We start from the raw sequence: 26,066 nt of genomic DNA, 5'->3' as shown, positions 1-26,066 counted from the left end.
GGGCAAGAACAGAGCAGGACGGGGCTGCAGGAGCAGCGAGCACAAGCAGGGCAGGACAGGACTGCCGGAGCAGCGGGCAGAAGCAGGGCAGGACAGGACTGCCGGAGCAGCGGGCAGAAGCAGGGCAGGACAGGACTGCCGGAGCAGCGGGCAGAAGCAGGGCAGGACAGGACTGCCGGAGCAGCGGGCAGAAGCAGGGCAGGACAGGACTGCCGGAGCAGTGGGCAGAAGCAGGGCAGGACAGGACTGCCGGAGCAGCGGGCAGAAGCAGGGCAGGACAGGACTGCCGGAGCAGTGAGCAAAAGGGTCAGAGCGGAGCAAGGCTGCCGGAGCAGTGAGCAAAAGGGTCAGAGCGGAGCAAGGCTGCGGAGCAGTGAGCAAGGAGTCAGAGCAGGCTAGAACCGCCGGAGCGGTAAGCAAAGGAGTCAGAGCAGACTAGAACCGCCGGAGCGGTGAGCAAAGGAGTCAGAGCAGGCTAGAACCGCCGGAGCGGTGAGCAAAGGAGTCAGAGCAGGCTAGAACCGCCGGAGCGGTGAGCAAAGGAGTCAGAGCAGGCTAGGCTGAGTAGGGGGGACAGGGCTCTGTTCACACGGAACAGACAGGAAGGGAAAGGCAGAGCCAGACACCCACAGGGTACTAGCAGAGAAGTAGCGAGTGGACCACAAACTCACAAACGGGAGTACAGAGACAACAAGCAGGAGTTAGGTACGAGTTCAGACTCTGCAGAAAAAGGAAGGGAACGGACATAGAGGCAAAACAGGCAAAGGATAGGAGAGAGTTCAGACTGGAACTGAGTGTACGGAGGAGACCGACACTGCAGCGGAATACAGGAGCGGGTCTGGGAATACGGCCCCCAGAGAGGCAGGACGAACAGGCAAGGAGCGTGTTCAGACAGGACAGACAAGATACAGGAGCGGGTCTAGGTAATCAGCCCCTAGAAGGCGGGAGGAACAGGCTAGGAGCGTGTTCAGACAAGATACAGGAATGGGTCTAGGTAATCGGCCCCTAGAAGGCAGGAGGAACAGGCTAGGAGCGTGTTCAGACAGGCCTGGAAATACAGCCTCCAGGATAGGCAGACAAGAGAACACAGAACGGGACCTGGCACCTTCAGAGTGCAAGCACACACTGAATGAAACACTATGCTCAGGCAGCAATAGATGGGAGCAGCTGAGCTATATACCAGGTGACAGACAGCAATAGGCTGAGGACGCACAAGGGGTGTGTCCCACAGCAGGTACAAAAAGCAGGAAGTGATCGGGCGCCGCCCTTAAGCAGCAGAAACAGACACAAACAGACAGCATGGAGGGAAGCCAGAGAGACATTCTGGACTGGAGATCAAGTGCGCGCTCTTGCACAGTGGGAGATGGACCACCATGCAAGGACGCCGCCAAGTATGTTACAGTACCCCCCCCCTTACGCCCCCTCTTCTTCAGGCCTGCCAGAATCTTCCGCAGGGAATTCGAGGACCAGTCGTTCACTTCAAGGAGATCACTTCCACTGTCCACAGGAAAAACTGATCTCATCTGGTTAGCTAGGATGCTACCTCCTATCCAGCCATCCTCAGCAACAGACGAAACGGGTGGAGTACCAGGAACAGCACACAAGGAAGTCTCTCTCCACATATTTTCAGGTGGCACCCCAGAGGGTACAGGAGACAACTGGAAGTCCTTCACCGGGTTGGAGGGGGACAGAGACTTGGGGGTAATCTCTGCTTCGAGGTACATCTTGTCAAGCTCACAGGAAGAAATAGACGGGTTATCAGGTACATAATGAGGAAAAGTCACTGTCTCTTTGTTATCTGGTGGTACCCCGGAGGATTCAGGAAACAACTGGAGGTCCTCCGCCGGGTCAGAAGAGTGCAGAGGCTCAGAGAAAACATCTGCTTCAGAGTACACTAGGTCGGACTCACTGGACGAAGCAGGCGAGGTATCGGGTACCGAGTATAGGAAAGTCTCTGTCCATTCACCACCAGGTGGCACCCCGAAGGGTTCTGGAGACAACTGGCGGTCCTCCACCTGGTCAGAAGGGTGTAGAGACTCACGGGTAACCTCTGCTTCAGAGTACACTAGGTTGGACTCACTGGACGAAGCGAGCGAGGTATCAGGTACAGAGTAAAGGAGAGTCTCTGTCCTTTCACTACCAGGTAGCACCCCGAAGGGTTCTGGAGACAACTGGAGGTCCTCCGCCTGGTCGGAGGGGTGTAGAGACTCGGGGGTAACTACCACTTTGGGGTACCGATTGTCAGGCTCACAGGACGAAGCGGACAAAGTATCGAGTACCGAGTGTAGAGAAGTCTCTCTCCATTTGTCATCGAGTGGTATCCCGGAGGATTCAGGAGGCAACAGGGGGTCCTCCGCCAGGTAGTAGAGGTGCACAGACTCAGAGGTAACCACAGCTTTGGAGCATCCTTGGACATGCACACCGGTTAAAGTGGGTGAAGCATCTGATGCCGGGTGCAGGAAGTTCTCCTGTGTGGAGTCTGGATGGGCAGAAGTCTCTTCGGGCAGGAGAACCGGAGCACTACCCACGCACATTACCCGTTGGGGCTTCTCCGGGATACAGGGAGATGAAGCTTCAGTAGGGACTTCAAGGTTGGGGTCAGGAGGTCTCAGGGAGGACAGACCCTGGCGTGACGGCTTGCCTCTACGTCTAGCACGTCTGGACTGCCTCTTGAGGTTGGGAGATGTATTCCGGAAAGCGTAGTCACCCTGTGAAGATTCTGGGTGGACAGTAGTCTCATTGGGCTGGAGGACTATTGCGCTACCCACACACATTACCCATCGGGGCTGCTCCGGGATATTGGGAGGTGAAGCTTCAGCAGGAGCCTCCGGGTTAGGATCATCGAAGACCATTAGAAAGGCCACCAGGAAGGCCATTAGGTCCAGGAGGATCGGATCCTGTGTTTCATATAGGGGGTTGATCCATTCCAAGGCATCACCCGCCAGGTAAGACATAATGAATGCCACCTTAACCCGATCGGTGGGAAAACATAGAGGGTAGAACTTGAAGTGTAGCATGCATTGCTCCACAAATGCACGACTTTGTCTTGGATCCCCATAGTAACGTGGCGGATCCGCAGGAACGAGAGCAGATAGAGCCATCTGGACGGGTGCGTAATTCGCCTGGAACTCAGCTGAGAAAAAAAAATAAATAAATTTTATTTATTTATTTTTAATGCATGTATTCGCTGGAAAACTTCTCAGAGAGCGAAGGCCGTGGGGCTCAACGGGAACCATGGCCTGAGCATGCTGTTATGCACACGCCCGGACTGACTGGCGTGTGCGGGTGTTGTGGTTCCACTGGACCATGAACCGGAGAGTGCCTGGAGGGGCGTGACTAAGTATCTGGCCGATCCGACCAAGATGGCACGACGGCATACGACGCCAGTGCACCAGGGAGAAACCGGGCAGAGGGACCAGGTGCTACTCCAGGTCAAACTCCGGACACGGGGGTTGACCCACACAGGGATTACTGGAACAGGCTGGTTAGGCTGGCGCACAGACTGGAGGGTATAGGCAGGCACGACTGGTATGCAGGCAGGCGGGTAAAGGCAAGCGCAGCTAGAGTGCAGACAGGGAGGCACTAGCAGGTAGAAACACAGGCGGGATAGGACCCAGTACACACTGGGACTCAGGAACAATACAGGCAGAGGGGTACAGGCAAGCACAGCTAGAGTGCAGACAGGGAGGCACTAGCAGGTAGGAACACAGGCGGGATAGGACCCAGTACACACTGGGACTCAGGAACAGGCAGGTTAGGCTGGCACAGACTGGTGGATGTAAGCAAACACGGCAGGTATGCAGATGGGTGGATACAGGCGAGTATGCAGGCAGGGAGGTACTGGCCGAAAGGACGGGCTGGAGCACAGAAAGGTTAAGACCCAGTACAGACTGGGTCACAGAACCGCAGATGCGGTACACAACAACAGCAGAGAGGGAACGCCCGAAGCGGTGGGCAAGAACAGAGCAGGACGGGGCTGCAGGAGCAGCGAGCACAAGCAGGGCAGGACAGGACTGCCGGAGCAGCGGGCAGAAGCAGGGCAGGACAGGACTGCCGGAGCAGCGGGCAGAAGCAGGGCAGGACAGGACTGCCGGAGCAGCGGGCAGAAGCAGGGCAGGACAGGACTGCCGGAGCAGCGGGCAGAAGCAGGGCAGGACAGGACTGCCGGAGCAGCGGGCAGAAGCAGGGCAGGACAGGACTGCCGGAGCAGCGGGCAGAAGCAGGGCAGGACAGGACTGCCGGAGCAGTGAGCAAAAGGGTCAGAGCGGAGCAAGGCTGCCGGAGCAGTGAGCAAAAGGGTCAGAGCGGAGCAAGGCTGCGGAGCAGTGAGCAAGGAGTCAGAGCAGGCTAGAACCGCCGGAGTGGTAAGCAAAGGAGTCAGAGCAGACTAGAACCGCCGGAGCGGTGAGCAAAGGAGTCAGAGCAGGCTAGAACCGCCGGAGCGGTGAGCAAAGGAGTCAGAGCAGGCTAGAACCGCCGGAGCGGTGAGCAAAGGAGTCAGAGCAGGCTAGGCTGAGTAGGGGGGACAGGGCTCTGTTCACACGGAACAGACAGGAAGGGAAAGGCAGAGCCAGACACCCACAGGGTACTAGCAGAGAAGTAGCGAGTGGACCACAAACTCACAAACAGGAGTACAGAGACAACAAGCAGGAGTTAGGTACGAGTTCAGACTCTGCAGAAAAAGGAAGGGAACGGACATAGAGGCAAAACAGGTAAAGGATAGGAGAGAGTTCAGACTGGAACTGAGTGTACGGAGGAGACCGACACTGCAGCGGAATACAGGAGCGGGTCTGGGAATACGGCCCCCAGAGAGGCAGGACGAACAGGCAAGGAGCGTGTTCAGACAGGACAGACAAGATACAGGAGCGGGTGTAGGTAATCAGCCCCTAGAAGGCGGGAGGAACAGGCTAGGAGCGTGTTCAGACAAGATACAGGAACGGGTCTAGGTAATCGGCCCCTAGAAGGCAGGAGGAACAGGCTAGGAGCGTGTTCAGACAGGCCTGGAAATACAGCCTCCAGGATAGGCAGACAAGAGAACACAGAACGGGACCTGGCACCTTCAGAGTGCAAGCACACACTGAATGAAACACTATGCTCAGGCAGCAATAGATGGGAGCAGCTGAGCTATATAACAGGTGACAGACAGCAATAGGCTGAGGACGCACAAGGGGTGTGACCCACAGCAGGTACAAAAAGCAGGAAGTGATCGGGCGCCGCCCTTAAGCAGCAGAAACAGACACAAACAGACAGCATGGAGGGAAGCCAGAGAGACATTCTGGACTGGAGATCAAGTGCGCGCTCTTGCACAGTGGGAGATGGACCACCATGCAAGGACGCCGCCAGGTATGTTACACCCATCTTGTTAACCCACTCTGAACTCCAAGTCTCTTCCAAGTAGCATTGATATTGTCTTTTTATTCCACTGTGACCTTAACGTCTCTTCCAAGGGGCATTAAAACCGTCTTGTTAAACCACTCTGAACTCCACGTCTCCTCCAAGGGGCATTAAACTGTCTTATTAAACCACTCTGAACTCCACGTGTCTTCCAAGGGGCATTAAAACTGTCTTGTGAAACCATTATGAACTCCACGTCTCTTCCAGGGGGCATTAAAACCATCTTGTTAAACCACTCTGAACTCCACGTCTCTTCCAAGGGGCATTAAATCCATCTTCTTAAACAACTCTGAACTCCACGTCTCTTCCAAGGGGAATTAAAACCGTCGAGTTAAGCTACTGTGACCTCCACGTCTCTTCCAATGGGCATTAAAACCGTCTTATTAAACCACTCTGGACTCCAAGTCTCTTCCGAGGGGCAGTAAAACCGTCTAGTTAAGCTACTGTGACCTCCACCACTCTTCCAAGGGGCATTAAACCCGTCTTGTTAACCCACTCTGAACTCCAAGTCTCTTCCAAGTGGCATTGATACTGTCTTTTTATTACACTGTGACCTTAACGTCTCTTCCAAGGGGCCTTAAAGCCGTCTTGTTAAACCACTCTGAACTCCACGTCTCTTCCAAGGGGCATTAAACCGTCTTATTAAACCACTCTGAACTCCACGTGTCTTCAAAGGGGCATTAAAACTGTCTTGTGAAACCACTATGAACTCCACGTCTCTGCCAGGGGGCATTAAAACCGTCATGTTAAAGCACTCTGAACTCCACCACTCTTCCAAGGGGCATTAAAAGCGTCTTGTTAAACCACTCTGAACTCCAAGTCTCTTCCAAGGGGCATTAAAATCATCTTTGTTAAACTACTGTGACCTCCACGTCTCTTCCAAGGGGCATTAAAACCGTCTTGTTAAAACCCTCTGAACTCCAAGTCTGTTCCAAGGGGCATTAAAACTGTCTTGTTAAGCTACTGTGTCCTCCACGTCTCTTCCAAGGGGCATTAAAACCGTCCCGTTAAGCTACTGTAACCTCCACCACTCTTCCAAGGGGCATTATAACCGTCTTATTAAACCACTCTGAACTCCAAGTCTCTTCCAAGGGACATTAAAACCGTCTTGTTAAGCTACTGTGACTTCCATGTCTCTTCCAAGAGGCATTAAAACTGTCTTGTTAAACGACTCTGAGCTCCAAGTCTCTTCCAAGGGGCATTGATATTGTCCTTTTATTCCACTGTGACCTTCACGTCTCTTCCAAGGGGCATTAACATCGTCTTGCTAAGCTACTGTGACCTCCACCACTCTTCCAAGGGGCATTAAAACTATGTTGTTAAGACACTGCGACCTCCACCACTTTTCCAAGGGGCATTAAAACCATCTTGTTAAGCTACTGTGACCGCCACGTCTCTTCCGAGGGGCATTAAAACCATCTTGTTAAGCTACTGCGACCTCCACCACTCTTCCAAGGGGCATTAAAACCGTGTTGTTAAGACACTGCGACCTCCACCACTTTTCCAAGGGGCATTAAAACCATCTTGTTAAGCTACTGTGACCGCCACGTCTCTTACAAGGGGCATTAAAACCGTATTGTTAAACCACTCTGAACTCCAAGTCTCTTTCAAGCGGAATTAAAACCGTCTTGTTAAGCTACTGTGACCTCGACATCTCTTCCAAGGGGCAATAAAACCGTATTGTTAAGCTACTGCGACCTCCACCACTCTTCCAAGGGGCATTGATATTGTTTTTTTATTCCACTTTGACCTCCACGTCTCTTCCAAGGGGCATTAAAACCATCTTGTTAAACCACTCTGAACTCCACGTCTCTTCCAAGGGGAATTAAATCCTTCTTATTAAACAACTCTGAACTCCACGTCTCTTCCAAGGGGAATTAAATCCTTCTTATTAAACAACTCTGAACTCCACGTCTCTTCCAAGGGGAATTAAAACCGTTGTGTTAAGCTACTGTGACCTCCACGTCTCTTCCAAGGGGCATTAAAACCGTCTTGTTAAACCACTCTGAACTCCACGTCTCTTCCAAGAGGAATTAAATCCGTCTGATTAAACAACTCTGAACTCCACGTCTCTTCCAGGGGGCATAAAACCGTCTCGTTAAGCTACTGTGACCTCCACCACTCTTCCAAGGGGCAATAAAACCGTCTTATTAAACCACTCTGGACTCCAAGTCTCTTCCAAGGGGCAGTAAAACCGTCTTGTTAAGCTACTGTGACCTCCACGACCCTTCCAATGGGCATTAAGCCAGTCTTGTTAACCCACTCTGAACTCCAATTCTCTTCCAAGGGCATTGATATTGTCTTTTTATTCCACTGTGACCTCCACGTCTCTTCCAAGGGGCATTGAAACCGTCTTCTTAAACAACTCTGTACTCTACGTCTCTTCCAAGGGGCATTAAAACCGTCTTTTAAACCACTCTGAACTCCACGTCTCTTCCAAGGGGCATTAAAACCGTCTTGTTACACTACTGTGACTTCCACGTCTCTTCCACGGGGCATTAAAACGATCTTGTTAAAACACTCTGAACTCCAAGTCTCTTCCAAGGGCCATTAAAACACTCTTGTTAAGCTACTGCGACCTCCACCACTCTTACAAGGGGCTTTAAAACCATCTTGTTAAGCTACTGGGACCTCCAAGTATATTCCAAGAGGCATTAAAACTGTCTTGCTAAACCACTCTGCACTCCACGTCTCTTCCAAGGGGCATTAAAGCCGTCTTGTTAAGCTATTGTGACCGCCACATCTCTCACAAGGGGCATTAAATCCGTCTTGTTAAAGTACTTTGAACTCCTAGTCTCTTCCAAGTGGAATTAAAACAGTCTTGTTAAGCTACTGTGACCTTCACGTCTCTTCCAAGGGGCATTAAAACCGTCTTGTTAAAGCACTCTGAACTCCACCACTCTTCCAAGGGGCATTAAAACACTCTTGTTAAGCTACTGCGACCTCCACCACTCTTCCAAGGGGCTTTAAAACCGTCTTGTTAAGCTACTGCGACCTCCACGTCTCTTCCAAGAGTCATTAAAACCGTCTTGTTAAACCACTCTGAACTCCTCGTCTGTTCCAAGGGGCATTAAAACCGTCTTGTTAAACCACTCTGAACTCCACGTCTCTTCCAATGGGCATTAAAGCCGTCTTGTTAAGCTACGGTGACCGCCACGTCTCTTACAAGGGGCATTAAAACCGTCTTGTTAAAGTACTCTGAACTCCAAGTCTCTTCCAAGTGGAATTAAAACCGTCTTGTTAAGCTACTGTGACCTCCAGGTCTCTTCCAAGGGGCTTTAAAACCATCTTGTTAAGCTACTGTGACCTCCACCACTCTTCCAAGGGGCATTAACACCGTCTTGTTAAGCTACTGTGACCTCCACCACTCTTCCAAGGGGCATTGATATTGTCTTTTTATTCCACTTTGACCGTAACGTCTCTTCCAAGAGGCATTAAAACCGTCTTGTTAAACCACTCTGAACTCCATGTCTCTTCCAAGGGGCATTAAAACAGTCTTGTTAAACCACTCTGTACTCCAAGTGTCTTCAAAGGGGCATTAAAACTGTCTTGTGAAACCACTCTGAACTCCACGTCTCTTCCAAGGGGCATTAAAATCGTCTTGTTAAACCACTCTGAACTCCAAGTCTCTTCCAAGGGGCATTAAAACCGTCTTTGTTAAGCTACTGTGACCTCCAAGTCTCTTCCAAGGGTCATTAAAACCGTCTTGTTAAAACGCTCTGAACTTCAAGTCTGTTCCAACGGGCATTAAAACTGTCTTGTTAAGCTACTATGACCTCCACGTCTCTTTCAAGGGGCATTAAAACCGTCTTGTTAAACCACTCTGAACTCCAAGTCTCTTCCAAGGGGCATTAAAACCGTCACGTTAAGCTACTGTGACCTCCACCACTCTCCCAAGGGGCATTAAAACCGTCTTATTAAACCACTCTGAACTCCACGTCTCTTCCAAGGGGCATTAAAACCGTCTTGATAAGCTACTGTGACCTCCACGTCTCTTCCAAGGGGCATTAAAACCGTCTTGTTAAACCACTCTGAACTACAAGTCTCTTCCAAGGGGCATTAAAACCGTCTTGTTCAGCTACTGTGACCTCCACCACTCTTCCAAGCGGCATTAAAACTGTCTTGTTAAGCCACTCTGAACTCCAATTCTCTTCCAAGGGGCATTGATATTGTCTTTTTATTCCACTGTGACAGCCACGTCCCTTCCAGGGGGCATTAAAACAGTCTTGTTAAACCACTCTGAACTCTAGGTCTCTTCCAAGGGGCATTAAAACCGTCTTGTTAAACCACACTGAACTCCACGTCTCTTCCAAGGGGCATTAAAACCGTCTTGTTAAACTACTCTGATCTCCACATCTCTTCCAAGGAGCATTAAAACCGTCTTGTTAAGCTACTGTGACCGCCACGTCTCTTCGAAGGGGCATTAAAACCATCTTTCTAAATGACTCTGAATTCCAAGTCTCTTCAAAGTGAAATTAAAACCGTCTTGCTAAGCTACTGTGACCTCCACATCTCTTCCAAGGGGCATTAAAACCATCTTGTTAAGCTACTGTGACCTAAACCACTCTACCAAGGGGCATTAAACCATCTTGTTAAGCTACTGTAACCTCCACCACTCTTTCAATGGGCATTAAAAGCGTCTTGTTAAACCACTCTGAACTCCAAGTCTCTTCCAAGGGGCATTAAAATCGTCTTTGTTAAACTACTGTGACCTCCACGTCTCTTCCAAGGGGCATTAAAACCGTCTTGTTAAAACCCTCTGAACTCCAAGTCTGTTCCAAGGGGCATTAAAACTGTCTTGTTAAGCTACTGTGTCCTCCACGTCTCTTCCAAGGGGCATTAAAACCGTCCCGTTAAGCAACTGTAACCTCCACCACTCTTCCAAGGGGCATTATAACCGTCTTATTAAACCACTCTGAACTCCATGTCTCTTCCAAGGGACATTAAAACCGTCTTGTTAAGCTACTGTGACTTCCACGTCTCTTCCAAGAGGCATTAAAACTGTCTTGTTAAACGACTCTGAACTCCAAGTCTCTTCCAAGGGGCATTGATATTGTCCTTTTATTCCACTGTGACCTCCACGTCTCTTCCAAGGGGCATTAAAATCGTCTTGCTAAGCTACTGTGACCTCCACCACTCTTCCAAGGGGCATTAAAACCATGTTGTTAAGACACTGCGACCTCCACCACTTTTCCAAGGGGCATTAAAACCATCTTGTTAAGCTACTGTGACCGCCACGTCTCTTCCGAGGGGCATTAAAACCATCTTGTTAAGCTACTGCGACCTCCACCACTCTTCCAAGGGGCATTAAAACCGTGTTGTTAAGACACTGCGACCTCCACCACTTTTCCAAGGGGCATTAAAACCATCTTGTTAAGCTACTGTGACCGCCACGTCTCTTACAAGGGGCATTAAAACCGTCTTGTTAAACCACTCTGAACTCCAAGTCTCTTTCAAGTGGAATTAAAACCGTCTTGTTAAGCTACTGTGACCTCGACATCTCTTCCAAGGGGCAATAAAACCGTCTTGTTAAGCTACTGCGACCTCCACCACTCTTCCAAGGGGCATTGATATTGTTTTTTTATTCCACTTTGACCTCCACGTCTCTTCCAAGGGGCATTAAAACCATCTTGTTAAACCACTCTGAACTCCACGTCTCTTCCAAGGGGAATTAAATCCTTCTTATTAAACAACTCTTAACTCCACGTCTCTTCCAAGGGGAATTAAAACCGTTGTGTTAAGCTACTGTGACCTCCACGTCTCCTCCAAGGGGCATTAAAACCGTCTTGTTAAACCACTCTGAACTCCACGTCTCTTCCAAGGGGAATTAAATCCGTCTGATTAAACAACTCTGAACTCCACGTCTCTTCCAGGGGGCATTAAAACCGTCTCGTTAAGCTACTGTGACCTCCACCACTCTTCCAAGGGGCAATAAAACCGTCTTATTAAACCACTCTGGACTCCAAGTCTCTTCCAAGGGGCAGTAAAACCGTCTTGTTAAGCTACTGTGACCTCCACCACCCTTCCAAGGGGCATTAAGCCAGTCTTGTTAACCCACTCTGAACTCCAATTCTCTTCCAAGGGCATTGATATTGTCTTTTTATTCCACTGTGACCTCCACGTCTCTTCCAAGGGGCATTGAAACCGTCTTCTTAAACAACTCTGTACTCTACGTCTCTTCCAAGGGGCATTAAAACCGTCTTTTAAACCACTCTGAACTCCACGTCTCTTCCAAGGGGCATTAAAACCGTCTTGTTACACTACTGTGACTTCCACGTCTCTTCCATGGGGCATCAAAACGTTCTTGTTAAAACACTCTGAACTCCAAGTCTCTTCCAAGGGCCATTAAAACACTCTTGTTAAGCTACTGCGACCTCCACCACTCTTACAAGGGGCTTTAAAACCATCTTGTTAAGCTACTGGGACCTCCAAGTATATTCCAAGAGGCATTAAAACTGTCTTGCTAAACCACTCTGCACTCCACGTCTCTTCCAAGGGGCATTAAAGCCGTCTTGTTAAGCTACTGTGACCGCCACATCTCTCACAAGGGGCATTAAATCTGTCTTGTTAAAGTACTTTGAACTCCTAGTCTCTTCCAAGTGGAATTAAAACAGTCTTGTTAAGCTACTGTGACCTTCACGTCTCTTCCAAGGGGCATTAAAACCGTCTTGTTAAAGCACTCTGAAGTCCACCACTCTTCCAAGGGGCATTAAAACACTCTTGTTAAGCTGCTGCGACCTCCACCACTCTTCCAAGGGGATTTAAAACCGTCTTGTTAAGCTACTGCGACCTCCACGTCTCTTCTAAGAGGCATTAAAACCGTCTTGTTAAACCACTCTGAACTCCCCGTCTCTTCCAAGGGGCATTAAAACAGTCTTGTTAAACCACTCTGAACTCCACGTCTCTTCCAAGTGGCATTAAAGCCGTCTTGTTAAGCTACTGTGACCGCCACGTCTCTCACAAGGGGCATTAAAACCGTCTTGTTAAAGTACTCTGAACTCCAAGTCTCTTCCAAGTGGAATTAAAACCGTCTTGGTAAGCTACTGTGACCTCCACGTCTCTTCCAAGGGCCATTAAAACCGTCTTGTTAAGCTACTGTGACCTCCACCACTCTTCCAAGGGGCATTAACATAGTCTTGTTAAGCTACTGCGACCTCCACCACTCTTCCAAGGGGCATTGATATTGTTGTTTTATTCCACTGTGACCTTAACGTCTCTTCCAAGGGGCATTAAAACCGTCTTGTTAAAGCACTCTGAACTCCACCACTCTTCCAAGGGGCATTAAAACACTCTTGTTATGCTACTGCGACCTCCACCACTCTTCCATGGGGCTTTAAAACCGTCTTGTTAAGCTACTGCGACCTCCACGTCTCTTCCAAGAGTCATTAAAACCGTCTTGTTAAGCCACTCTGAACTCCTCGTCTGTTCCAAGGGGCATTAAAACCATCTTGTTAAACCACTCTGAACTCCACATCTCTTCCAATGGGCATTAAAGCCGTCTTGTTAAGCTACGGTGACCGCCACGTCTCTTACAAGGGGCATTAAAACTGTCTTGTTAAAGTACTCTGAACTCCAAGTCTCTTCCAAGTGGAATTAAAACCGTCTTGTTAAGCTACTGTGACCTCCACGTCTCTTCCAAGGAGCATTAAAACCATCTTGTTAAGCTACTGTGACCTCCACCTCTCTTCCAAGGGGCATTAACACCGTCTTGTTAAGCTACTGTGACCTCCACCACTCTTCCAAGGGGCATTGATATTGTCTTTTTATTCCACTTTGACCTTAACGTCTCTTCCAAGGGGCATTAAAACCGTCTTGTTAAACCACTCTGAACTCCATGTCTCTTCCAAGGGGCATTAAAACAGTCTTGTTAAACCACTCTGTACTCCAAGTGTCTTCAAAGGGGCATTAAAACTGTATTGTGAAACCACTCTGAACTCCAAGTCTCTTCCAAGGGGCATTAAAACCGTCTTTGTTAAGCTACTGTGACCTCCAAGTCTCTTCCAAGGGTCATTAAAACCGTCTTGTTAAAACGCTCTGAAATTCAAGTCTGTTCCAAGGGGCATTAAAACTGTCTTGTTAAGCTACTATGACCTCCACGTCTCTTCCAAGGGGCATTAAAACCGTCTTGTTAAACCACTTTGAACTCCAAGTCTCTTCCAAGGGGCATTAAAACCGTCACGTTAAGCTACTGTGACCTCCACCACTCTCCCAAGGGGCATTAAAACCGTCTTATTAAACCACTCTGAACTCCAAGTCTCTTCCAAGGGACATTAAAACCGTCTAGTTAAGCTACTGTGATTTCCACGTCTCTTCCAAGGGGCATTAAAACTGTCTTGTTAAACCACTCTGAACTCCAAGTTTCTTCCAAGGGCCATTAATATTGTCTTTTTATTCCACTGTGAACTCCACGTCTCTTCCAAGGGGCATTAAAACAGTCTTGTTAAACCACTCTGAACTCCACGTCTCTTCCAAGGGGCATTAAAACCGTCTTGTTAAACCACTCTGAACTCCACGTCTCTTCCAAGGGACATTAAAACCGTCTTGATAAGATACTGTGACCGCCAGGTCTCTTAGAAGGGGCATTAAAACTGTCTTGTTAAATCACTCTTAACTCCAAGTCTCTTCCAAGTAGAATTAAAACCGTCTTGTTAAGCTACTGTGACCTCCACGTCTCTTCCAAGTGGCATGAAAACCGTCTTGTTAAGCTACTGTGACCTCCACCACTCTTCCAAGGGGCATTGATATTGTCTTTTTATTTCACTGTGACCTCAACGTCTCTTCCAAAGGGCATTAAAACCATCTTGTTAAACAACTCTGTACTCCACGTCTCTTCCAAGGGGCATTAAAACCGTCTTGTTAAACCACTCTGAACTCCACTTCTCTTCAAAGGGGCATTAAAACTGTCTTGTGAAACCACTCTGAACTCCACGTCTCTTCCAAGGGGCATTAAAACCGTCTTGTTAAAGCACTCTGTAATCCACCACTCTTCCAAGGGGCATTAAATCCGTCTTGTTAAAACCCTCTGAACTCCAAGTCTGTTCCAAGGGGCATTAAAACTGTCTTGTTAAGCTACTGTGTCCTCCACGTCTCTTCCAAGGGGCATTAAAACTGTCTTGTTAAACGACTCTGAACTCCAAGTCTTTTCCAAGGGGCATTGATATTGTCATTTTATTCCTCTGTGACCTCCACGTCTCTTCCAAGGGGCATTAAAACAGTCTTGTTAAACCACTCTGAACTCTACGTCTCTTCCAATGGGCATTAAAACCGTCTTTTTAAACCACTCTGAACTCCACGTCTCTTCCAAGGGGCATTAAAACCGTCTTGTTAAGCTACTGTGACCGCCACGTCTCTTCGAAGGGGCATTTAAACCATCTTGTTAAATGACTCTGAATTCCAAGTCTCTTCCAAGTGGAATTAAAACCGTCTTGTAAAGCTACTGTGACCACATCTGTTCCAAAGTGCATTAAAACCATCTTGTTAAGCTACTGTGACCTCTAGCACTCTGCCAAGGGGCATTAAAACCATCTTGTTAAGCTACTGTGACCTCCACCACTCTTTCAATGGACATTAAAACCGTCTTGTTAAACCACTCGGAACTCCAAGTCTCTTCCAAGGGGCATTAAAACCGTCTTGTTAAGCTACTGTGACCTCCACGTCTCTTCCAAGGTGCATTAAAATCGTCTTGCTAAGCTACTGTGACCTCCACCACTCTTCCAAGGGGCATTAAAACCGTGTTGTTAAGACACTGCGACCTCCACCACTTTTCCAAGGGACATTAAAACCATCTTGTTAAGCTACTGTGACCGACACGTCTCTTCCGAGGGGCATTAAAACCATCTTGTTAAGCTACTGCGACCTCCACCACTCTTCCAAGGGGCATTAAAACCGAGTTGTTAAGACACTGCGACCTCCACCACTTTTCCAAGGGGCATTAAAACCATCTTGTTAAGCTACTGTGACCGCCACGTCTCTTACAAGGGGCATTAAAACTGTCTTGTTAAACCACTCTGAACTCCAAGTCTCTTTCAAGTGGAATTAAAACCGTCTTGTTAAGCTACTGTGACCTCTACATCTCTTCCAAGGGGCAATAAAACCGTCTTGTTAAGCGACTGCGACCTCCACCACTCTTCCAAGGGGCATTGATATTGTCTTTTTATTCAACTTTGACCTCCACGTCTCTTCCAAGGGGCATTAAAACCATCTTGTTAAACCACTCTGAACTCCACGTCTCTTCCAAGGGGAATTAAATCCGTCTTATTAAACAACTCTGAACTCCACGTCTCTTCCAAGGGGAATTAAAACCGTTGTGTTAAGCTACTGTGACCTCCACGTCTCTTCCAAGGGGCATTAAAACCGTCTTGTTAAACCACTCTGAACTCCACGTCTCTTCCAAGGGGAATTAAATCCGTCTGATTAAACAACTCTGAACTCCACGTCTCTTCCAGTGGGCATTAAAACCGTCTCGTTAAGCTACTGTGACCTCCACCACTCTTCCAATTGGCAATAAAACCGTCTTATTAAACCACTCTGGACTCCAAGTCTCTTCCAAGGGGCAGTAAAACCGTCTTGTTAAGCTACTGTGACCTCCACCACCCTTCCAAGAGGCATTAAGCCAGTCTTGTTAACCCACTCTGAACTCCAATTCTCTTCCAAGGGCATTGATATTGTCTTTTTATTCCACTGTGACCTCCACGTCTCTTCCAAGGGGCATTGAAACCGTCTTCTTAAACAACTCTGTACTCTACGTCTCTTCCAAGGGGCATTAAAACCGTCTTTTAAACCACTCTGAACTCCACGTCTCTTCCAAGGGGCATAAAAACCGTCTTGTTACACTACTGTGACTTCCACGTCTCTTCCACAGGGCATTAAAACGATCTTGTTAAAACACTCTGAACTCCAAGTCTCTTCCAAGGGCCATTAAAACACTCTTGTTAAGCTACTGCGACCTCCACCACTCTTACAAGGGGCTTTAAAACCATCTTGTTAAGCTACTGGGACCTCCAAGTATATTCCAAGAGGCATTAAAACTGTCTTGCTAAACCACTCTGCACTCCACGTCTCTTCCAAGGGGCATTAAAGCCGTCTTGTTAAGCTACTGTGACCGCCACATCTCTCACAAGGGGCATTAAATCCGTCTTGTTAAAGTACTTTGAACTCCTAGTCTCTTCCAAGTGGAATTAAAACAGTCTTGTTAAGCTACTGTGACCTTCACGTCTCTTCCAAGGGGCATTAAAACCGTCTTGTTAAAGCACTCTGAACTCCACCACTCTTCCAAGGGGCATTAAAACCGTCTTGTTAAAGCACTCTGAACTCCACCACTCTTCCAAGGGGCATTAAAACACTCTTGTTAAGCTACTGCGACCTCCACCACTCTTCCAAGGGGATTTAAAACCGTCTTGTTAAGCTACTGCGACCTCCACGTCTCTTCTAAGAGGCATTAAAACCGTCTTGTTAAACCACTCTGAACTCCACGTCTCTTCCAAGGGGCATTAAAACAGTCTTGTTAAACCACTCTGAACTCCACGTCTCTTCCAAGTGGCATTAAAGCCGTCTTGTTAAGCTACTGTGACCGCCACGTCTCTCACAAGGGGCATTAAAACCGTCTTGTTAAAGTACTCTGAACTCCAAGTCTCTTCCAAGTGGAATTAAAACCGTCTTGGTAAGCTACTGTGACCTCCACGTCTCTTCCAAGGGCCATTAAAACCGTCTTGTTAAGCTACTCTGACCTCCACCACTCTTCCAAGGGGCATTAACACAGTCTTGTTTAGCTACTGCGACCTCCACCACTCTTCCAAGGGGCATTGATATTGTTGTTTTATTCCACTGTGACCTTAACGTCTCTTCCAAGGGGCATTAAAACCGTCTTGTTAAAGCACTCTGAACTCCGCCACTCTTCCAAGGGGCATTAAAACACTCTTGTTATGCTACTGCGACCTCCACCACTCTTCCAAGGGGCTTTAAAACCGTCTTGTTAAGCTACTGCGACCTCCACGTCTCTTCCAAGAGTCATTAAAACCGTCTTGTTAAACCACTCTGAACTCCTCGTCTGTTCCAAGGGGCATTAAAACCGTCTTGTTAAACCACTCTGAACTCCACATCTCTTCCAATGGGCATTAAAGCCGTCTTGTTAAGCTACGGTGACCGCCACGTCTCTTACAAGGGGCATTAAAACCGTCTTGTTAAAGTACTCTGAACTCCAAGTCTCTTCCAAGTGGAATTAAAACCGTCTTGTTAAGCTACTGTGACCTCCACGTCTCTTCCAAGGGGCATTAAAACCATCTTGTTAAGCTACTGTGACCTCCACCACTCTTCCAAGGGGCATTAACACCGTCTTGTTAAGCTACTGTGACCTCCACCACTCTTCCAAGGGGCATTGATATTGTCTTTTTATTGAACTTTGACCTTAACGTCTCTTCCAAGGGGCATTAAAACCGTCTTGTTAAACCACTCTGAACTCCATGTCTCTTCCAAGGGGCATTAAAACAGTCTTGTTAAACCACTCTGTACTCCAAGTGTCTTCAAAGGGGCATTAAAACTGTCTTGTGAAACCACTCTGAACTCCACGTCTCTTCCAAGGGGCATTAAGATCGTCTTGTTAAACCACTCTGAACTCCAAGTCTCTTCCAAGGGGCATTAAAACCGTCTTTGTTAAGCTACTGTGACCTCCAAGTCTCTTCCAAGGGTCATTAAAACCGTCTTGTTAAAACGCTCTGAACTTCAAGTCTGTTCCAAGGGGCATTAAAACTGTCTTGTTAAGCTACTATGACCTCCACGTCTCTTCCAAGGGGCATTAAAACCGTCTTGTTAAACCACTCTGAACTCCAAGTTTCTTCCAAGGGGCATTAAAACCGTCACGTTAAGCTACTGTGACCTCCACCACTCTCCCAAGGGGCATTAAAACCGTCTTATTAAACCACTCTGAACTCCAAGTCTCTTCCAAGGGACATTAAAATCATCTTGTTAAGCTACTGTGATTTCCACGTCTCTTCCAAGGGGCATTAAAACTGTCTTGTTAAACCACTCTGAACTCCAAGTTTCTTCCAAGGGGCAGTAAAACCGTCTTGTTAAGCTACTGTGACCTCCACCACTCTTCCAAGGGGCATTAAACCCATCTTGTTAAACCACTCTGAACTCCAAGTTTCTTCCAAGGGCCATTGATATTGTCTTTTTATTCCACTGTGAACTCCACGTCTCTTCCAAGGGGCATTAAAACAGTCTTGTTAAACCACTCTGAACTCTAAGTCTCTTCCAAGGGGCATTAAAACCGTCTTGTTAAACCACTCTGAACTCCACGTCTCTTCCAAAGGACATTAAAACCATCTTGATAAGATGCTGTGACCGCCAGGTCTCTTACAAGGGGCATTAAAACTCTCTTGTTAAATCACTCTTAACTCCAAGTCTCTTCCAAATAGAATTAAAACCGTCTTGTTAAGCTACTGTGACCTCCACGTCTCTTCCAAGTGGCATGAAAACCGTCTTGTTAAGCTACTGTGACCTCCACCACTCTTCCAAGGGGCATTGATATTGTCTTTTTATTTCACTGTGACCTCAACGTCTCTTCCAAGGTGTTATTTTCTGCTACCAGAGCTAAGGAAAGAGAGGAGATCTGTCCCTACTATAGGACTCAGCTGAATCCCTACGATGTAACAGGGAACCTGATCCTGCGATCAGACCTGCTAAAGTCCTAATCTAGTCTGTACGGAGACCTATAGATGTGGGGAGGGAATCCCTACAAGTACTAAGGACTGGGAGGAATATGGGACACCTCCTAACAGAAATAGTAGCAGACAGACGAACAAACAAAATAGATAGAACATAGAGGTCCGTAGACCAAGCAAACTAACAGAGCTAGATACAGAGCACAGGCTAGCTAGAAAGTAGATATACAATGAAGTCCAGCAAAGCCAGAAGGGCGGAGCAGGATTAAATAGGCCAACAAGGTCATGTGACCAGCAAAGGAAAAAAAACCTAACAGCAAGGTTCTAACAGTACCCCCCCTTCTAAGAGGATCCTCCGGATCCCCTAGGACCAGGCTTATCAGGAAATCTCCTGTGAAACGCTCTGATAAGTCTGGACGCGGAAACATCATCTGACCTCACCCAAGAGTTATCCTCGGGTCCGAAACCTTTCCAGGCCACAAGATACTGCAAACTACCTCTATACCGTCTAGAGTCAAGGATGCGAGAAATTTCATATTCCCCGTCCTCCACCACTGGAGGAACAGAGGCAGAGGCGTCACCATCCGATACAACAGCTTTTTTTAACAGAGAGACATGAAAGACCGGATTAATTCTCCAGGAGGTAGGAACCTCCAACCTAACAGCAGATTGGTTGACAACCTGAAGCACCTTAAAGGGCCCTACAAACTTGGGACCCAGTTTCTTAGAAGGAATCCTCAACCGCAGATTCCTAGAGGACAACCAAACCATGTCACCAACAGCGAACAAAACCTCCTGTCGTTTCCTATCAAAGTAGTCTTTAGATTTTCTGTTGGCCTCCTGAAGATTACCACGCACATCCGTCCAAACTCTTTCCAAATCACCGGAAAAATTCTCCTCCTCAGGCACGGCAGATCCCAACTTGGAGAACGACCCAAACGACGGATGTCTCCCAGAACAACAAAAAAAAAGCGAACAACCAGCAGAAGAAGATGTATGATTGTTCAGAGCAAATTCGGCAAGTGGCAGAAACTCAGACCACCCCTCTTGATTGTCTGCCACAAAACAACGCAAGAACTGCTCAACATCCTGGTTTTTCCTTTCTGTCTGGCCATTAGATTCAGGATGATATCCGGACGAAAACGACAAATGAATTCCCAACCTGTCACAAAAGGCACGCCAAAAACGAGCCACGAACTGAGGACCCCTATCAGAAACAATGTCAGTAGGAACGCCATGAAGTCTGACAATTTCCTTGACAAAGGCCTTAGCGAGAGTTTTAGCGCAGGGCAGTTTGACGAAGGGAACCAAGTGACACATCTTGCTAAAACGGTCCACGACCACCCAGATGACAGTAAAACCCTCAGAGGGGGGAAGGTCAGTTATAAAGTCCATAGCCAAATGTGTCCAAGGAGCACTGGGGACCTCCAAAGGACAAAGCAACCCCGCAGCAGGAGTATGTGAGGACTTAGATCTAGCACATATAGTACATTGGCGCACCCACTTAATGACTTCCTTCTGCCATCCAGGCCACCAAAAACTGCGACCCACCAGTCTCTTGGTCTCAGAGATTCCGGGATGACCTGCCAACCGAGATTCGTGACACTCAACAAACAAATCTCTCCTAAAGGTCCCAGGCACAAACAACCTCCCATGAGGAGTGTTAGATGGGGCATTCTCCTGAGCTTTAAGAATCTCATCTTCCAAAACGGAGTCTAAAGCAGCTATCACAACACCTTCTTGTAAAATGTTTTCCTCTTTCTCAGCACCGACTATGGGAGAAAAACTGCGAGACAAGGCATCCGCCTTAACATTCTTAGTACCAGGGATGTAAGTAACGGAGAAATTAAACCGCGAGAAAAACAGTGCCCACCTAGCCTGACGGGCATTCAGGCGCTTGGCAGCATCAAGATATATCAGATTTTTATGATCCGTAAGAACCTGAACGGGAAATTCCGCACCTTCCAAGAAGTGGCGCCAGTGTTCAAATGCGAGTTTAATAGCCAATAATTCCCGATTACCAATATCGTAATTCAATTCAGTCTCCGAAAAATTTTTTGAAAAAAAGGCACAGGGATGTAATCCATCCCCGTTATCCTGAGACAATACTGCGCCAACCCCCACAGAGGAAGCATCAACCTCAACCAAAAACGGCCTAGTAACATCAGGCTGCATAAGGATGGGAGCAGAGGTGAACCTCTCCTTGAGATACACAAAAGCTTCAATGGCCTCAGAAGACCACTGAACCGCATCAGCACCTTTCCTGGTGAGATCAGTCAGAGGTTTGACAATACTAGAAAAAATTTTTATGAATTTTCTATAGTAATTGGCGAAACCCAAAAACCTCTGTATCGATTTCAAACCAATAGGCCTAGGCCATTCCTGCACAGCCTGAACCTTAACCGGATCCATCTCAAAACCTTTGCTGGAGATAATGTAGCCCAAAAAACTAATTCTCTGTACAGCGAACTCACATTTCTCCAGCTTAGCAAAAAGCGAATTGTCCATTAATAACTGTAATACCTCACGCACGCTCCGCCAATGAGACTCCAGATCTGGCGAATAAATCAAAATGTCATCCAAATACACAACCACATTTTTACCAATCAAAGGTCTAAGGATGTCATTAATCAGATTCTGAAAAAATGCAGGAGCATTAGTAAGACCAAAAGGCATAACCAGATTCTCAAAATGACCCACAGGAGTGTTAAAAGCAGTCTTCCATTCATCACCCTCCTTCATGCGCAACAGATTGTATGCCCCCTTAAGGTCAATTTTAGAGAACCACTTGGCCCCCAATAACTGGTTAAACAGATCAGGAATCAATGGCAGTGGGTAAGGATTGTGTACCGTAATTTTGTTAATCTCACGAAAATCCAGACAAGGACGTAAACCGCCGTCCTTTTTTTTTACAAAAAAAAATCCAACCGCCACAGGAGACTTAGAGGGCCTAATGTGACCGGCGGCCAAACTTGTCTGTATGTATTCCTCCAAAGCCTTCTTCTCAGGAATAGTAAGGTTAAATAAACGACTTTTAGGAAGAGTCGCTCCAGGGACAAATTCAATAGAACAATCATAGTCTCTATGGGGAGGCAAAACCTGCGATTCCTTCTCAGAAAAAAACTCTCCAAAAATCCTGAATAGGAACAGGCAATTCTCCCCTATCCAAAGCTGCAATACGCCCGTTACAACACTTGTCATAACATTTATGGCTCCAGGATTTAATTTCACTGGTAGACCAATCCAGTACAGGATTGTGAAATTTTAACCAGGGCAAACCCAATATTACTGGAGAAGGCAAGTTATTCAACACTACCAAATCCAATTTCTCATGGTGAACACCATTAATAGTGAGAGGAAATTCACTGACCTTGAGAGTAATATTCTTCAAAGGGGAGCCATCCACAGAAACCACAGCAATGGGGGATGATAAAGGTTCAGGTTTTAAATTGAGTTTTTCCACGAATCCCCCATCAATTACATTCAGTGTAGACCCGCAATCAACAAACACCCGAAATTCCATTAATTTTTCCTGAGCAATCGTGGAAGCAGCTAAAAATATACCCTTGGAATTTAAACAGGCAATACGGGCGTGACTGACCATTTTTTTTTCTTTCTTCATACGAAGCTCACAGCCTTTAATCAAATGACCAGATTTTCCGCAATAGAAACACAAGCCTTCCGAAAAACGACGGTCTTTTTCTTGAGAGCGAGGTGCCACCGATCCAATCTCCATCGGTTCACCACTGTTAGTACACACATTATCATAACCAGAAACTGACATAGCAGAGGATTTGCTCTCATTAACCCTAGCACGCAGTCTTCTATCCACCCGTATAGCTAATTGCATAGCCTGTTGCAAATCCTCAGGTGTAGGATAAGCAATTAGCAGGTCTTTAACCCTTTCACTGAGCCCAGCAAGAAATAGACTTTTCAGAGCAGAATCGTTCCACCCTGTTTGAGTGGACCAACGACGAAAATGAGTACAATATTTTTCTACATTACCTGATCCTTGTTTTAAACGTCTCAACTCAGTCTCAGCTGATGCCACACGGTCAGGATCATCATATAATAGTCCTAAAGCAGAAAAAAAACTATCCACTGATCTGAAGCATGTATCACTAGGTTGCAAAGAAAAGGCCCACTCCTGAGGCTCTTTGCGCAAAAGTGACATTATGAACCCTACGCGCTGGGATTCATCCCCAGAGGACTTGGGTCTCAAACGAAAATACAATAAGCAAGCATTTTTAAATGAAAAAAATTCTCGATGTTCACCAAAAAATAAATCCGGCAAACATACCTTAGGCTCCAAGAAATATGCTCCAGGACAGTTACTCACGTGCTGACGGAGCTCAGCCACTTCCAGAGAGAGTCCCTGCAGGTGTTTAGCCAAATCCTGAACCGACACCATGATGGAACAAAAAAAAAAAAAATCTTTCCTTAGAGAATTTGCAGGCTGGACTTACTGTTATGTTCTGCTACCAGAGCTAAGGAAAGAGAGGAGATCTGTCCCTACTATAGGACTCAGCTGAATCCCTACGATGTAACAGGGAACCTGATCCTGCGATCAGACCTGCTAAAGTCCTAATCTAGTCTGTACGGAGACCTATAGATGTGGGGAGGGAATCCCTACAAGTACTAAGGACTGGGAGGAATATGGGACACCTCCTAACAGAAATAGTAGCAGACAGACGAACAAACAAAATAGATAGAACATAGAGGTCCGTAGACCAAGCAAACTAACAGAGCTAGATACAGAGCACAGGATAGCTAGAAAGTAGATATACAATGAAGTCCAGCAAAGCCAGAAGGGCGGAGCAGGATTAAATAGGCCAACAAGGTCATGTGACCAGCAAAGGAAAAAAAACCTAACAGCAAGGTTCTAACACAAGGGGCATTAAAACCATCTTGTTAAACAACTCTGTACTCCACGTCTCTTCCAAGGGGCATTAAAACCGTCTTCTTAAACCACTCTGAACTCCACTTCTCTTCAAAGGGGCATTAAAACTGTCTTGTGAAACCACTCTGAACTCCACGTCTCTTCCAAGGGGCATTAAAACCGTCTTGTTAAAGCACTCTGTAATCCACCACTCTTCCAAGGGGCATTAAAACCGTCTTGTTAAAACCCTCTGAACTCCAAGTCTGTTCCAAGGGGCATTAAAACTGTCTGGTTAAGCTACTGTGTCCTCCACGTCTCTTCCAAGTGGCATTAAAACTGTCTTGTTAAACGACTCTGAACTCCAAGTCTCTTCCAAGAGGCATTGATATTGTCATTTTATTCCTCTGTGACCTCCACGTCTCTTCCAAGGGGCATTAAAACAGTCTTGTTAAACCACTCTGAACTCTACGTCTCTTCCAATGGGCATTAAAACCGTCTTTTTAAACCACTCTGAACTCCACGTCTCTTCCAAGGGGCATTAAAACCGTCTTGTTAAGCTACTGTGACCGCCACGTCTCTTCGAAGGGGCATTTAAACCATCTTGTTAAATGACTCTGAATTCCAAGTCTCTTCCAAGTGGAATAAAAACCGTCTTGTTAAGCTACTGTGACCACATCTGTTCCAAAGGGCATTAAAACCATCTTGTTAAGCTACTGTGACCTCCAGCACTCTGCCAAGGGGCATTAAAACCATCTTGTTAAGCTACTGTGACCTCCACCACTCTTTCAATGGGCATTAAAACCGTCTTGTTAAACCACTCGGAACTCCAAGTCTCTTCCAAGGGGCATTAAAACCGTCTTGTTAGGCTACTGTGACCTCCACGTCTCTTCCAAGGTGCATTAAAATCGTCTTGCTAAGCTACTGTGACCTCCACCACTCTTCCAAGGGGCATTAAAACCGTGTTGTTAAGACACTGCGACCTCCACCACTTTTCCAAGGGGCATTAAAACCATCTTGTTAAGCTACTGTGACCGACACGTCTCTTCCGAGGGGCATTAAAACCATCTTGTTAAGCTACTGCGACCTCCACCACTCTTCCAAGGGGCATTAAAACCGTGTTGTTAAGACACTGCGACCTCCACCACTTTTCCAAGGGGCATTAAAACCATCTTGTTAAGCTACTGTGACCGCCACGTCTCTTACAAGGGGCATTAAAACTGTCTTGTTAAACCACTCTGAACTCCAAGTCTCTTTCAAGTGGAATTAAAACCGTCTTGTTAAGCTACTGTGACCTCTACATCTCTTTCAAGGGGCAATAAAACCGTCTTGTTAAGCTACTGCGACCTCCACCACTCTTCCAAGGGGCATTGATATTGTCTTTTTATTCCACTTTGACCTCCACGTCTCTTCCAAGGGGCATTAAAACCATCTTGTTAAACCACTCTGAACTCCACGTCTCTTCCAAGGGGAATTAAATCCGTCTTATTAAACAACTCTGAACTCCACGTCTCTTCCAAGGGGAATTAAAACCGTTGTGTTAAGCTACTGTGACCTCCACGTCTCTTCCAAGGGGCATTAAAACCGTCTTGTTAAACCACTCTGAACTCCATGTCTCTTCCAAGGGGAATTAAATCCATCTTATTAAACAACTCTGAACTCCACGTCTCTTCCAGGGGGCATTAAAACCGTCTAGTTAAGCTACTGTGACCTCCACCACTCTTCCAAGGGGCATTAAAACCGTCTTATTAAACCACTCTGGACTCCAAGTCTCTTCCAAGGGGCAGTAAAACCGTCTTGTTAAGCTACTGTGACCTCCACCACACTTCCAAGGGGCATTAAGCCAGTCTTGTTAACCCACTCTGAACTCCAATTCTCTTCCAAGGGCATTGATATTGTCTTTTTATTCCACTGTGACCTCCACGTCTCCTCCAAGGGGCATTAAAACCGTCTTCTTAAACATCTCTGTACTCTATGTCTCTTCCAAGGGGCATTAAAACCGTCTTTTAAACCACTCTGAACTCCACGTCTCTTCCAAGGGGCATTAAAACCGTCTTGTTACGCTACTGTGACTTCCACGTCTCTTCCACGGGGCATTAAAACGATCTTGTTAAACCAGTCTGAACTCCAAGTCTCTT

This window comes from Phyllobates terribilis, unplaced genomic scaffold, assembly GCF_046119375.1.
Source record: "Phyllobates terribilis strain yellow unplaced genomic scaffold, ASM4611937v1 Scaffold_5__5_contigs__length_657084704, whole genome shotgun sequence".
Lineage (NCBI taxonomy): Eukaryota > Metazoa > Chordata > Amphibia > Anura > Dendrobatidae > Phyllobates > Phyllobates terribilis.
This window is presented reverse-complemented; position numbering follows the sequence as displayed.